This window comes from Salmo salar, chromosome ssa21 (genome assembly GCF_905237065.1).
Source record: "Salmo salar chromosome ssa21, Ssal_v3.1, whole genome shotgun sequence".
NCBI classification, from domain to species: Eukaryota; Metazoa; Chordata; class Actinopteri; order Salmoniformes; family Salmonidae; genus Salmo; species Salmo salar.
Window position 1 is genome coordinate 25,279,529 of NC_059462.1, and position 14,828 is coordinate 25,294,356.

General features: G+C 44.9%; 1 protein-coding gene across 5 annotated transcripts in view; it reads right to left on the reverse strand.

Moving 5' to 3' along the window:
- LOC106582011 (interleukin-1 receptor accessory protein-like 1) overlaps positions 1 to 14,828 on the reverse strand; it is a 309,914-nt gene that overhangs the window by 282,552 nt on the left and 12,534 nt on the right. Inside the window, exon 1 of one of the 5 annotated variants that reach the window (XM_014164639.2) lies at positions 7,579 to 7,730. The exons of the other annotated variants lie outside the window; for them this stretch is intronic. The gene's annotated coding sequence lies outside the window, so the exon portion shown is untranslated. Of the gene's footprint in view, positions 1 to 7,578; positions 7,731 to 14,828 lie in introns of those variants that run through there. 5 annotated transcript variants of the gene reach the window in all.

A 14,828-nucleotide genomic window follows, 5' to 3' on the forward strand; every position in this document is an offset into this window, starting at 1 on the left:
TCTTTTTACTCTGACTCGGATCTTTTCGATTCGTTCAGTAAAAAGAACAACTCTTTCGACTCATTTAATTAATTTGAGTCAGTAATACCAAGGCCCCGGTTTCCCGATAGCGATGGAAATTAGGCTTACGAGTGTTTTAACGATGCATCTTTCCTACAACGGCCGAACATGGTACTGTAACATACACTACGTTTCCCAAAACACCACGCAGAGAGAACGTTTGCAAAGTGAGTCGTTGAAGCATGTGTCGATACTGACAGGATCAGCTTTCTCCATTAAAATCTTATGTTAACATTAGAATTATTCCACAATACTTACGACGGATCAGGTCCTGGAAATATATTATCACTTATGGCTGCAAATATTTACTCTAATGCTTACCCTATAATAATGCACTCAATCAAGATTTTGCACATCATTGCGCAAATGTTAGGCTACACATGAAATATATTCAAACAAATTACAGACAGTAGCCTACAAGCAGCAAAATACTGCTGCTTGTAGGCAGCAATATATACAGTTGAAGTCGGAGGTTTACATACACCTTTGCCAAATACATTTAAACTCAGTTTTTCACAATTCCTGACATTTAATCCTAGTAACAATTCCCTGTCTTAGGTCAGTTAGGATCACCACTTTATTTTAAGAATGTGAAATGTCAGAATAATAATAGAGAGAATGATTTATTTCAGCTTTTATTTCTTTCATCACATTCCCAGTGGGTCAGAAGTTTACATACACTCAATTAGTATTTGGTAGCATTGCCTTTAAACTGTTTAACTTGGGTCAAACGTTTCAGGTAGCCTTCCACAAGCTTCCCAAAATAAGTTGGGGGAAGTTTGGCCCATTCCTCCTGACAGAGCTGGTGTAACTGAGTCAGGTTTGTAGGCCTCCTTGCGAGCACACGCTTTTACAGTTCTGCCCACAAATGTTCCATGGGATTGAGGTCAGGGCTTTGAGATGGCACACTTCAATACCTTGACTTTGTTGTCCTTAAGCCATTTTGCCACAACTTTGGAAGTATGCTTGGGGTCATTGTTCATTTGGAAGACCCATTTGCGACCAAGCTTTAACTTCCTGACTGATGTCTTGAGATGTTGCTTCAATATATCCACATAATTTTCCTGCCTCATGATGCCATCTATTTTGTGAAGTGCACCAGTCCCTCCTGCAGCAAAGCACCCCCACAACATGATGCTGCCACCCCCGTGCTTCACGCTTGGGATGGTGTTCTTTGGCTTGCAAGTCTCCCAGCTGGTTCAGTTGTTTGGCTTAGAAACAAGCAGTTTTGGCTGTATTAATGATGCAAGCATGACGTAAAGGAATCTGCGCTCTGGAATCAATGGCACAATCATTATTATTATAAAAATATATATTTTTTGTATTTTACCCCCTTTTTTCTCCCCAATTTCGGTCATCGCTTTAACTCCCCAAAGGGCTCGGGAGGCGAAGGTCAAAAGATGCATCCTCCGAAACATGACCAGCCAAACCGCGCTTCTTAATACCCGCCCGCTTAACCCGGAAGCCAGCCGCACCAACGTTCAAATGATGACCGCAGTCAGCCTGCAGGCACCCGGCCCGCCACAAGGAGTTGCTAGAGCGCGATTAGGCAGGTAAAGCCCCCCGACCAAACCCTCCCCTAACCCGGACGACGCTGGGCCAATTGTACACTGCCCTATGGGACTACCGATCACGGTCGGTTGTGATACAGCTTGGGATCGATGGGGCACCACTCGGGAGGCCCCATTACAATAATTATTCTAAAAATATATAATAATATTGGATTCTTGGGGGGGTTGCATGTGCTCCCAAATTAAAAGTCCAGGTCGCAGAGCTAAATATTTTGTTTGCATATGCGACCAAATTAGGTTCAAGTTGTACATTATGTGTAGTAGGGCTGTCCCCATGAGACACCTGTCTGATTCACGCCTGTCTGAGTGGACTAATCCATTGCGGAGGCCTGTCTGAGTGGACTAATCCATTGCGGAGGCCTGTCTGAGTGGACTAATCCATTGCGGAGGCCTGTCTGAGTGGACTAATCCATTGCGGAGGCCTGTCTGAGTGGACTAATCCATTGCGGAGGCCTGTCTGAGTGGACTAATCCATTGCGGAGGCCTGTCTGAGTGGACTAATCCATTGCGGAGGCCTGTCTGAGTGGACTAATCCATTGCGGAGGCCTGTCTGAGTGGACTAATCCATTGCGGAGGCCTGTCTGAGTGGACTAATCCATTGCGGAGGCCTGTCTGAGTGGACTAATCCATTGTGGAGGGCTGTCTGAGTGGACTAATCCATTGCGGAGGCCTGTCTGAGTGGACTAATCCATTGCGGAGGCCTGTCTGAGTGGACTAATCCATTGTGGAGGCCTGTCTGAGTGGACTAATCCATTGCGGAGGCCGCGTGATTGCACACCAGTATCACCAGTAGTATATTTACCGTTAATTCCCATAATTTATAATCTACAACGTTTGATTGATTACGGTAATTTCTGTTAATGCATTCAATATATTACTACTACAGTCTCACCGTTGTCATTGTAGGAGTGGGAACGTTGTTTGCAGAGCGCACAACCAGGGCAACACTTGTGAGGAAAAGGTTTTGGTTTATTTCATTCCATTCACGAGCCGTCAATTTATTCATTGTCTTTTGTTTGGAGAGCTCCTGTTAATATTGAGTAAGGACACACACCTGACTACACATAGATGTAGGCCTAGGCTACCTGGCCTGTGTGCAAATGTAGGGCTATAAATGTCCCCATTTGTGGATCTGATACTACTTCTGATTGTCTTAACTCACCATCACTGTGGAGCTTCTCAAAGTATTTTTTTCTTCGCCTCAAACAGCAAGTAAACAAAGTCTGTTTTACATCCATTTAGAATGACAATAGTTCCTCAATGTAGCCTATTTGAACAATCTTTCCAGCTCTCTCCCTTTCGATAACCACTCAGCATGAAAGAGGTAAAAATGTCATGCTCTGATCCAGTGGAATAGGCCTACCTTTTACTTCATATAAAAGCACAAAATAGTCTACAGATGTGTCTGTCTGTCCGGAGTGCACGGTCATTGGAAACTCTGAGGTCAAGTTTGCTAGCAGGATTGAGCTGGACCAAGTTAATTGTTGATAGAATGTTTCAAGTTCCTTGCAGACAGGCCATGCTTAGCCAATGTGATTTATAGGATATTTATTTTTAAATCAGGATATTTTCTACCTGCAGGCTGCAATGTTTTTATTTGTTGGTTTATGTAGGCTATTTTTACATATTGGCAACGGCAATGTAATTTGCTTTTTAGATTCGTATCATTTTCATTTAGATAGAATATAGCTGCCATATCTGTCGGCGCCATTTTGAAATAAAATATTGATCGCTGGCTCCCTCTTTAGTAATTTGTGTGTCTTAATTTGTAATCGCAGTGCTTAAAGCATCAGACAAGCTAAGTAGCTTACATATAGTTGATTTTATTCAAGCATAGGGTGTGTCTATACAGTATATGGAAAAATACACGTTTGAAAACTTCAACCAATCGAAAGAACAGACTACTCTCAGTCAACCAATATTTTTTTTAGTTGGGGACAGCCCTAATGTGTAGGCTAGTCTAACAGGTATACAATCTACATTTTAGCAAGCACACTTGTCCAGAGAAACTGGGGTTAAGTGCCTTGCTCAAGGGCACATCGATGGATTTAACACCTAGTCGGCTCAGGGATTCTAACCAGCAACCTTTTGGTTACAGGCCAAACACTCTTAACCGCTACGCTATCTGACCAGGATGTAGGCTAGTCCAACAGGCCTGCTATCTGTATAGTAGGCTAGTCCGCTATGCTATCTTTAAGACAGATGAGGAAACACACTCAGACATCTTGGCACAGTACGCTGTGGATGATTGATTGTGTGATTTAAGTATTTAATCCAATTTAAAGACGGCATGCTCTCCGCTCTGAGGTAAAATACAATCTACTCTGAGCATTTACTGTAAGAAGAGAAGGAGATGGAGAGGGAGACCGGTAAAAATGGTCTATTTTGAAAAGTGAAGCAGATAGACAGACATGCAACACACACTCATACACACACACTTATTGAGCAGAATTGTTCTACAGGCGATTAGGTTGCAATACCCCTTTGAATGATCAACTCTCTGTCTCATCTGTGACCTGTTCTATAGCTTCATGTTTAAATATTGCATGGATAATTCATTTTTAATATTCACATGGTGTCACGTCGGTATGAAGGGTCGGGAGACAGGCGCAGGAATGCATAATAGTTTTTTTTTATTTTACCCAAATTACGGCGTGCTGAGTAAAGGCACGGGGACAAAGACCAAACAAACACGTATACAACACACAGGGTAGAAACCCAAACAAAAAAGAGCGAGGAGTACCTTGAATAAATAACACACACGCACAATGATTAACACACAAGACGAGACCTGTAATCATCTGCGCAATCCCAAAACCCACAGCACAGGTACTCACGCGCACCAACAGACATAGTAACAATAATCGACCGCTCAATGGAAACCAAAGGGCACATATATACAAATACAAATAGTGGGAATAGGGGCCAGGTGTGCGTAATGAAAGTTCCGGAGGGATCCGTGACACATGGTTGTGGACTTACAAACTGGAAAAACACCTTTCATCAATGCTTAAACCATGTAAAACAATAGTCTGACAGTGTGCGTTTGTGTTTGTGTATATATGTGTGTGTGTGTGTTTGTGCGCGTGTGTGTCTGTGTGTTTGTGTGTGTTTGAGTTTGTATATACACACACACACACGAGTGTCTACCAACCCCCCTCATATGAAACACTCCATTATTCATACGGTAAAACAAAAACATTCATACAGAGTAACCTATGCTGCTCACACACATGTTCACACTGCCTGTGTCTACTAATGCATCTTCCATACCTAAGAGAGAGAGAAAGAGAGCGAGAGAAGGGGGGAGTGATGGACTAACGCAGAAATGTCTGCATTATTTACTACTAACACAAGCATCTCTCTCTCCCTTTCAAAAACACAAACGCTGACTGTACTTGTGTGTCTGGTGTGAGTGTAGGCTTCCTAGTATGTGTGTTATTCCAGTGCGTCTGTGTATATCCTCAGTACTGATGGGAGACGCTGATGTATAAAGCTGTATAAAGACCACAGGGGCGACGAGGCTAGTGGTCCTGACCGTGGTTGACCATGGGTGGTCCTGGTTAATATCCAGAGGGGGACCGCAGGTGGTCAGGGTTAACGAGGGCCGGGGCAGTGAGGTGAGGAAGGGATGCCACGTTTAATTCCCACCATACAACTTCCCTACTGACTGTGATTAATTACCCAGAGATTCACAGCCAACCCCCTCCTTACCCGCCCAAAACACACACACTCAAACACACACACACACACCATACACAGACAGGGTTCTCCAGTTGTCTGTGTTCATTGTCTGGTGCCTGAGAATGACTAAGTGTAACCCTGCTCTCATGGTTACGGTCAATGTGGTCTTGTGTAAAGAAGCAGTGACTTCAGTAAAGGGGAAATATCATTACCACTCTTGGGTAAAGTATATCGGTAGAAATGTTACAAATAGGGAGGATCAAGAAGACCCTCGTAAGACAGCATAGTAAAATGGAGGGATGTATTGCAAAAGGAAATAGCAAAATGGCATTATACTGGGAAAGATGTCTTAATCTGTGGACTTCGGAGAGTTGTGAGTTAAGATCAGAATGAATGGTGGATTGGCCGCTGTGGGTGAAAATCCAGCTGTTGAAGAAAGAATAAATGAGGAATATATGTATAATTATTTCACTACAGGTACCATAGATGTGAGCGAAATAGCTTTAAGTAGCAGTAGAAGTACTGTTGTCCGTTAGTTTGCGCAAATTAATGTAGGGACAGAAGGGTATGGAATTAGAAAGGATGCAAACAATTTAATTGATAGAACCTAGAATATATCTGCAATATTAAAACTGATAAATAAGAAGCAGTGACCATGTCCTACCTCAACCATTAGAACACAACCTCCCACACAGGGCAACCACAACACCCTGTGTTCCCAAACAAATGAATCATTGAAGCTCACTGAGGCTACTTTTTCATACTGAACAACTATTGCCCTACTGTTGCCCTTTTCGAGCACAACTGCTAAAGAATGCTTCTATGCATCTCTCAGTGAGCAGAAGGCGAAGCCACAGTCACAGTGAATTAAGCCCCAGGGTATTCATTGTCTCACAGTCAGAGGCAAAGTGCTTCAATCTGAGGAGATGCATGTTCAATCACAGGACATTTATGTGTCACTTATCATGTCCAGCACCACACTGACATAACCCAGCATTAGTCAGGACTAACATGGGAAGAGCCTTCATATTCAGTAGTGTGTGTGTGTGTGTGTGTGTGTGTGTGTGTGTGTGTGTGTGTGTGTGTGTGTGTGTGTGTGTGTGTGTGTGTGTGTGGGGTGATCCTGTTCCAATCCCTATTGTCTTCAGAACTGGTCTCCCACATTGGTGGGTATTGGTAGGATGTCATGTCAGTTCACCCTGCTCTGCTTACTGTCTCATCACCACTGTAATCCTCATCTAAATAATATGACTCCATGAAGCCATAAGATCAACCACAGCCCACAACACACACACACACACACACACACACACACACACACACACACACACACACACACACACACACACACACACACACACACAACCCTGCTAAACATTATAATCCCTCAAAGAGAGAGCGAGAGAAAGAAAGAGAGCGAGAGCTAGAGAGAGAGAGAAAGAGAGAGAGAAGTTTAAGCTTGGTCGTCAACCATCCAAAAAACTGTCAAAGAGGATCTGTGTGTGTACTGCAGTTGTGAGCCTATACTACCAAGAACAAAAAGCCCACACACGTCCCTGAAATAAAGAGCAATGCTAGGCTTAGTATTTCTTAGCGGGGATGTGCTGGTATCCGTGGCAATACCAGTCCCTATCTGGAAGAGCCATCGTCCCGACGATGGGTCCTAAATGAGGCCAATAATAGCCGTCTGCTCAGGTCCCCAGAGTCCTGCCTGTTTAAAAAGCCATTCTCCGCTTGACTGAGGGCAGCCTGGCAGATAACGGCAGGGCTGGAGCAGACTGGAGAGGGTAGGTCGAGGTGGGGGTATAGGAGATGGTGATAGGAGATTCATCTGTCTTATTCTTGTTCTTTCTTGTTTTGACCATTTCACCATCTTCTCAGCATTTCCCCCATCTTCTATTTCAATACAGATATAGGTGCTTAATTTTGTTGTCTCTTTTGTTGCTGAGACTTTTCCTGCAGGAATTGCAGATGAGCTTTGTGATTTACATAAATTCACTGAAAACCCGCACTAACACACATACTAACAGTATTGAACTTCTTGTAGCCTACTTTTGGCCAGCTAATAGCCTAACCACCGATCAAGCAATATAATGGACTAAACGTTAAAATCCTGTTGCTGCAGGACTTTTTCACTCTGACATTATAGGTTGAATTAAGATCCTACATCTGTAGGTACCATGGTTATGCATATCAGGCAACATATTTTAAGTTATGAGCACACAGGCATCAACACAAACACACTCAGCATGTACACACTTACCAGAGCAAGGTCACTGCCAATATTGTTAAAGTATGGTTCTATACAAAAGTATTCTCTCCAGCTGCCCAAAAAGAGACCAGAGAAAGTGTTGGTTGCAGAATTCTCTCTGTCCAGTCAGAGCAGAGCAAAGCTTTTAAGGCTTTTAAAGAACCTCTGACCACTCAGAACAACGCGTTTGTGTTCTGGAACAATAACTGGCCAACCAGAGAAGTCATGCTGTTTCATCTTTTAACTAACCAATGAGAACTCTCACTGCCCATATGCTCACCCTGCCCACTTCTCAGATTCCAGAAACACAGACACACATGAACGCACGCAGGCACAAACACACACACACAAATAAAGAGCCTTATTGAATGGGAGGGTCCAAAGATAGAACATACAGTAGTCACTGGGGAGGGAGGGAGGAAAGGAGAGAGGTTTAATTTAACATGGCTTATCCTCGTTAGCTCTCTCTCTCCATCGCTCTTCTCTCCCCAATGTCCCACTACATATCTCCCCATACCTCCATCCCTCCATCCCTCCCCCAGTATCCCCCTAATCCCAGTAACCCTCTATCCATCTGTCTGTGCTCCTGAGACTCTTACTCCTCCAACCCCTCTTGTTTGTCTGAAACCAATGCCAATTCAACTAAATCCCCAGACCAATCAAGCTCCAGCTCTGTAGCTCTCCATTCCCCACCTTCATATCTACAGTACCTACCCCCTTATAGCCCCCTACTGCTGCCCTCCACAGCCATAGTGAAGCCCAAAACAAAGCTACACAAAGTATCTCCCCTAATACACACAACCACACGCACACAATCCTGGGGAACATTGATTGTATTCCAGCATGTCTTTCTCTTGTCTACAGTACATTATCTCTGCCCTGGGTCTCAGAGAGAAGAATAGCCCCAGGTGGGGAGCAGACCTCTCAGATGGGATCTTATTACAGGCTTTAGGTTCACAGAAACAGTATTAAGGGTGAGATGGGATGGTTTCTCCGTAGCAGGCTGGAGAGGCGAAGGGACAGAGCGGGACTACTGAAGATGGTTATCCTCGTTTTTCAGAAGGTGTACAGTAGGCCTACCCTCATGCTCAGACAAAACAACAACACATTTAAAGATACACAGGAATGAGAACAAAACTGCCTCTCACACTGAGTCTGCAGAATGAGCCACCTTTCTCTTTTCATTTATTCGATTGCATTAGGATCCCCATTAACTGACGCCAGTGGCAACAGCTAGTCTTACTGGGGTCTGACACGTAACGAAAAAGACATTACACACAAAATACTTTACAATTTACAGACCAAAACCTTTACAATTTACATGTAAAAACATTTAGTGTGTGTGTGTGTGTGTGTGTGTGTGTGTGTGTGTGTGTGTGTGTGTGTGTGTGTGTGCGCATCTATCAGTTACACAGTCAGTACATGTCAGTAAATACACACAAAAAGTAGGTCACATCTCTTCCAAGGTATCGGAATACAGGTAGGGTTGGGAGAAGAGCAGGAGGATGGAGGGAGGGAGGGAAGGGGGCTGGAGGGATAGGAAAGGGATGGAAAAGAGAGAGGGATGGATGGGGGAGCTGCAGGGATAGGAAGACAGCCAGAACATTGCCAGAGCCAAGAACAGGGCTGGGCCTGTGTTTGAGGAGGGCACATAGACACATGCATTGCATGCACACACACACACACACACACACACACACACACACACACCACATGATGCAGGCACGCTGACTCGACCTGTGTGGTAGAGCAGAACACAAGAGAGACACAATCACTGAACGTTCCATATGCACTTGGAGAGATTCCCATTCACAAATATCACATCTACACACAAACACAAATAAATAGATACTAGTGCCAAAAAAGCACTCAAATCTCACCTAGCTACATTATGGGGTTACACAAGCACACACAGACACAATATGGTTCAAAGGTCTCCATAAAGATGCACTACTGACAGATGTTCCAAATCGAAGAAGAAATCCACATATTTTTTTTACCTTTATTTAACTAGGCAAGTCAGTTAAGAACAAATTCTTATTTTCAATGACAGTCTAGGAACAGTGGGTTAACTGCCTTGTTTGGGGGCAGAACGACAGATTTGTACCTCGTCAGCTCAGGGATTCGATCTTGCAACCTTTCGGTTACTAGTCCAACGCTCTAACCACTAGGCTACCTGCAGCCCTACATGACATGACGCCTGTCACTGAGGTGTATTGATGCACTGTACACACACTACTGTTCACCAACCATAAAACACACTCTGATGAGGCAGCCATCAACTAACAGCCAAGTGCCTTCTCTTAATAATATTGCACTGAGACAGGCCAGCATCCAGGAAGACTCTCTGCCACCCCACATCAGAGGCCCATGTTGCACAGAGGCGCATCGTTTATGATGGTCCCCCTCTCCTGGGGGACTCATTTCCCCGTGACACGGACCACTGCAGCTGACAAAACAACGGAGCACATAGTTTCGCTTTAGGGAACGATGGCTCGAGATGAGAGTCAGACAGCTCCCTCTCTCTATCTCCCCTGCTCTTTTTAGTAGAGCAGTGCTGCATATTTGAGTGGAGTTTTCACTGACAAGATGACAGCTCAGGGCAAGGAAAATCGAAAGAGATGAAAATGCAACCGATAATACCTTGTGCGTGTGTTTGTATATATATATGCCATTTAGCAGACGGTTTCATCCAAAGCGACTTACAGTCATGCACACATACATAAGGGTGGTAAGAGGAATCAAACCCACAATTCTGCTGTAGCAAAGGCCATGCTCTTCCAACTGAGCTACTGAGCTACAGCTCCCCTGGGACTGTCTCCACCGGGATTGTGTCTGAAAGTGTGCCTATGTGTAAGTTTGTGTGTGTGGCGACAATATGCATGTGTGTGTTCAGTTTGTGTGAGCGTATGTAGTGTGACTTTGTGTGTCTGTTGGGGTGTAGTATGTGTGAGTGTGTGGGTAGAGTCCAGTGAGTGTGCAGGAGAGTCAGTGCAAATAAAAAGGGGGTCAATGCAAATGGTCAGGGTAGCCATTTGATTGGCTGTTCAGTAGTCTTATGACATCACAACAGTGAGCCATGAAATGCTTTGAAAGGCTGGTCATGGTTCACATCAACACCATCATCCCAGACACCCTAGACCCACTCCAATTCACATACCACTCCAACAGATCCACAGATGATGCAATCTCTATTGCACTCCACACTGCCCTTTCCCACCTGGACAAAAGGAACACCTATGTGGGAATGCTGTTCATTGACTACAGCTCAGCGTTCAACACCATAGTGCCCACAAAGCTCATCACTAAGCGAAAGACACTGAGACTAAACACCTCCGTCTGCAACTGGATCCTGGACTTCCTGACGGGCCGCCCCCAGGTGGTAAGGGTAGGCAAAAACACATCTGCCATGCTGGCCCTCAACACGGGGCCTCTCAGGGGTATGTGCTTAGTCCCCACCTGTACTCCCTGTTCACCCACGACTGCGTGGTTCCAACACCATCCTTAAGTTTACCGACAACACAACAGCGGTAGGCCTGATTACCGATGACGATGAGTATGGTGCCAGGGCAACAACCCCTCCCTCAACCTCGACATGACAAAGGAGCTGATTGTGGCTACAGGAAAGTGAGGGCCGAGCACGCCCCCATTCACATCAATGCGGCTGTAGTGGAGCGGGTCGAGAATTTCATGTTCCTCAGTGTCCACATCACTAAGGACCTATCATGGTTCAAACACACCAACACAGTTGAGAAGAGGGCACAACAACGCCTCTCCTCCTCAGGAGATCTTCAGAAAGTTCTACAGCTGCACCATTGAGAGCATCTTGACTGGCTGCATCACCTCTTGGTATGGCAACTGCTTGTCATCCAACCGCAAGGTGCAACAGAGGGTAGTGCATACGGCCAAGTACATCACTGGGGCCGATCTCCCTGCCAACTAGGACCTCTCTATACCAGGCGGTGTCAGAGGATGTCCCTAAAATTGTCAAAGATTCCAGCCATCAACAACCCATAGTGACAGTTGGGGAAATGATTCCATTACAACTGGTATGGTGTTGAGTCTGTGTGTTATGACAAGGCTAGCGGCATCTGGCAGGCGCAGCGCAGAGAAACCTAATGAGGATAACAGTGGAGATGTGATAGGGGCCGGGTTGTTTTGGAGCAGAGACGTGATCATAGGAGAAATAACACACATAAAGTCGACACATTCTCTCCCCTGATAGGAGCAGCAGTCACCCTCACTTAGCTGAGCTCCGGGGAGGGTTGAAACCACCGCTCCTCCTGCCAGATAAGCACTTGACATTCTCTTAGCGTTAGCATCAGCCCTGTGTGTGTGTGTGTGTGTGTGTGTGTGTGTGTGTGTGTGTGTGTGTGTGTGTGTGTGAGAGAGCTGTAGCCAGTAGAGCTAATAAAAGGCCTTTATGTGTTGCTATGAAACTGGCAAATGAAAACAAGCTCAAATACCACCATTCTCTTTCATCCCCTATCTATCTACATAGTATCTTCTCTCATCCCCTATCTATCTACATAGTATCTTCTCTCATCCCCTATCTATCTACATAGTATCTTCTCTCATCCCCTATCTATCTACATAGTATCTTCTCTCATCCCCTATCTATCTACATAGTATCTTCTCTCATCCCCTATCTATCTACATAGTATCTTCTCTCATCCCCTATCTATCTACATAGTATCTTCTCTCAACCCCTATCTATCTGCATAGTATCTTCTCTCAACCCCTATCTATCTACATAGTAACTTCTCTCATCCCCTATCTATCTACATAGTATCTCTTGTCCTCCCCTATCTATCTACATAGTATCTCTTGTCCTCCCCTATCTATCTACATAGTATCTCTTGTCCTCCCCTATCTATCTACATAGTATCTCTTGTCCTCCCCTATCTATCTACATAGTATCTCTTGTCATCCCCTATCTATCTACATAGTATCTCTTGTCCTCCCCTATCTATCTACATAGTATCTCTTGTCCTCCCCTATCTATCTACATAGCATCTCCTCTTCTCTCTCTCTACCTCACCTCCTCTCCTCACATCCTCCTGACTCCTCCTCACCGCTGTACCCACTCATTGACTCCTAAACCCTCTCCTCGTCCTCCTCTAACCCGTACCAACTTTAATTTCCTTATTCCCTCTTCTCACCCTTAACCTCTACTACCTGACCGTGGGTTAGTGAAAAAAACAACACTGGAGTGAATGTGTTTGGGTTTGAGGCTGACTTCGACTGGTCTGGCTTTGATTTGTTTAATATGCTGACAGCTGTCAGCAACACTATCTCTCTCTCACACACACACACACACACACACACACACACACACACACACACAGAGACAGAGACAGAGAAACCCCTTTGTGCTATATTAGCTGCAAAATATGTAGCTTCCTGCCACATCCGTAGGGACAGCCAGTGGAACGACTAACTACAACAATAGCTTTGCTACCTGTGTCTTTCTCACTATCTATTATTGTCCTCATTCATTTTTTACTGTCGTGTCCTGTTAATTGTTACTACTCATTGAGTATTATTATTTTTCTTATTATTATTTGTCATTGATTTGATGTGTCTATATGTTTTCTTTGGCAATGTATGTGTGTGACCCTTTCCATGCCAATAAAGCCATTTGAGAGAGAGAGATATCTGAGCGAGAGAGAGAGAGAGAGAGAGATAGAGAGTGTGTGTATGTGTGTGTGTGTGTTAAAGAGAAAGTAGAAAGTGGGAGCAGAGAGAGAGAGTGGGAGGGTGGATACAGGAGGAGAGATGTCTCCCTCTGTGTGTCTGAGAGTGACATTGTCAGCTGGGTTATCGGGGGGGTGTATCAGTAGAGCTGGGCTCAGCCATCAGTATTCACACCAGAACATCTGAGGAGCTAGAGAGAGAGATGGGGAGGAGTGGGAAATACAGACAGAGAGAGCGAGATAGAGAGAGAATGAGAGAAAGAGAGAGATATAGAGAGAGAGAGCGAGAGAGATGAGAAACTAGCCAGGGAGAGAGAAGAGAGATGAGAGAGGAGCTGTGGGGGAGAGAGTGCAAAGAGATGAGAGAAGAGGAGTGGGGTAGAGGGCGCAAAGGAATGAGAGGAGGATTGGGGAGAGAGAGCAAAGGAATGAGAGGAGGATTGGGGGAGAGAGCACAAAGGAATGAGAGAGGATTGGGGGAAAGAGCGCAAAGGAATGAGAGAGGATTGGGGAGAGAGAGCAAAGGAATGAGAAATTAGCAAAGGAATGAGAGGAGGATTGGGGGAAAGAGCGCAAAGGAATGAGAGGAGGATTGGGGGAAAGAGCGCAAAGGAATGAGAGGAGGATTGGGGAGAGAGAGCAAAGGAATGAGAGGAGGATTGGGAGAGAGAGGGCAAAGAGATGAGAGGAGAATTGGGGGAGAGAGCACAAAGGAATGAGAGGAGGATTGGGGGAGAGAGGGCAAAGAGATGAGAGAAGAGAGCTATACAGGGAGAGAGAGCAAGATTGACAGAGAAAAGAGAAGGGGAGGGAGAAAGAGGGGAAGAGGAATGGGAAATGAGCAAAGAGCAAAGAGCCGAGAGAAGAGGGGAGGATGGAGGACAGAAAAATACCATACAAATGATGTAACAATATATCATTATGTGGCAGAGGTGTCAGCTTGAATTGAAGAGACACCATTGGAGACCCTCAAAAGGATTTGTGATCCTCCATGTTTTAAGTATACTCTCAGTCTCCTAACTACAGTTACTACATGCCGGAGCCCCAATCTGCAAGGTGAACAAGGATTTATCTGTCTTGCTCCAGTCAATCAAACAGTGTTCTCACCTTCTGGCCTATTGTACTTTTATTGACAATCAATATGATGAGGAGGAGATGGTCATTTGAAGCACGGCTTCCAGAGGAAGTAAATACCAATTGTGCAATGATTGACAATACTGAGACCATAGCGGGTGGGGTGAAGGCACACACACACACACACACACACACACACACACACACACACACACACACACACACACACACACACACTGCCAGAGGTTATTGGAAGAGGGCCCTTCTTCTCTCTCTCTTTCTCTCTCTAGAAGGCCAGCATCCTTGAGTCGCCTCTTCACTGTTAACATTGAGACTGGTGTTTTGCGGGAACTATTTAATGAAGCTGCCAGTTGACGACTTGTGAGGCATCTGTTTCTCAAACTAGACACTCTAATGTACTTGTCCTCTTGCATAGTTGTGCACCGGGGCCTCCCACTCCTCTTTCTATTCTAGTTAGAGCCAGTTTGCGCT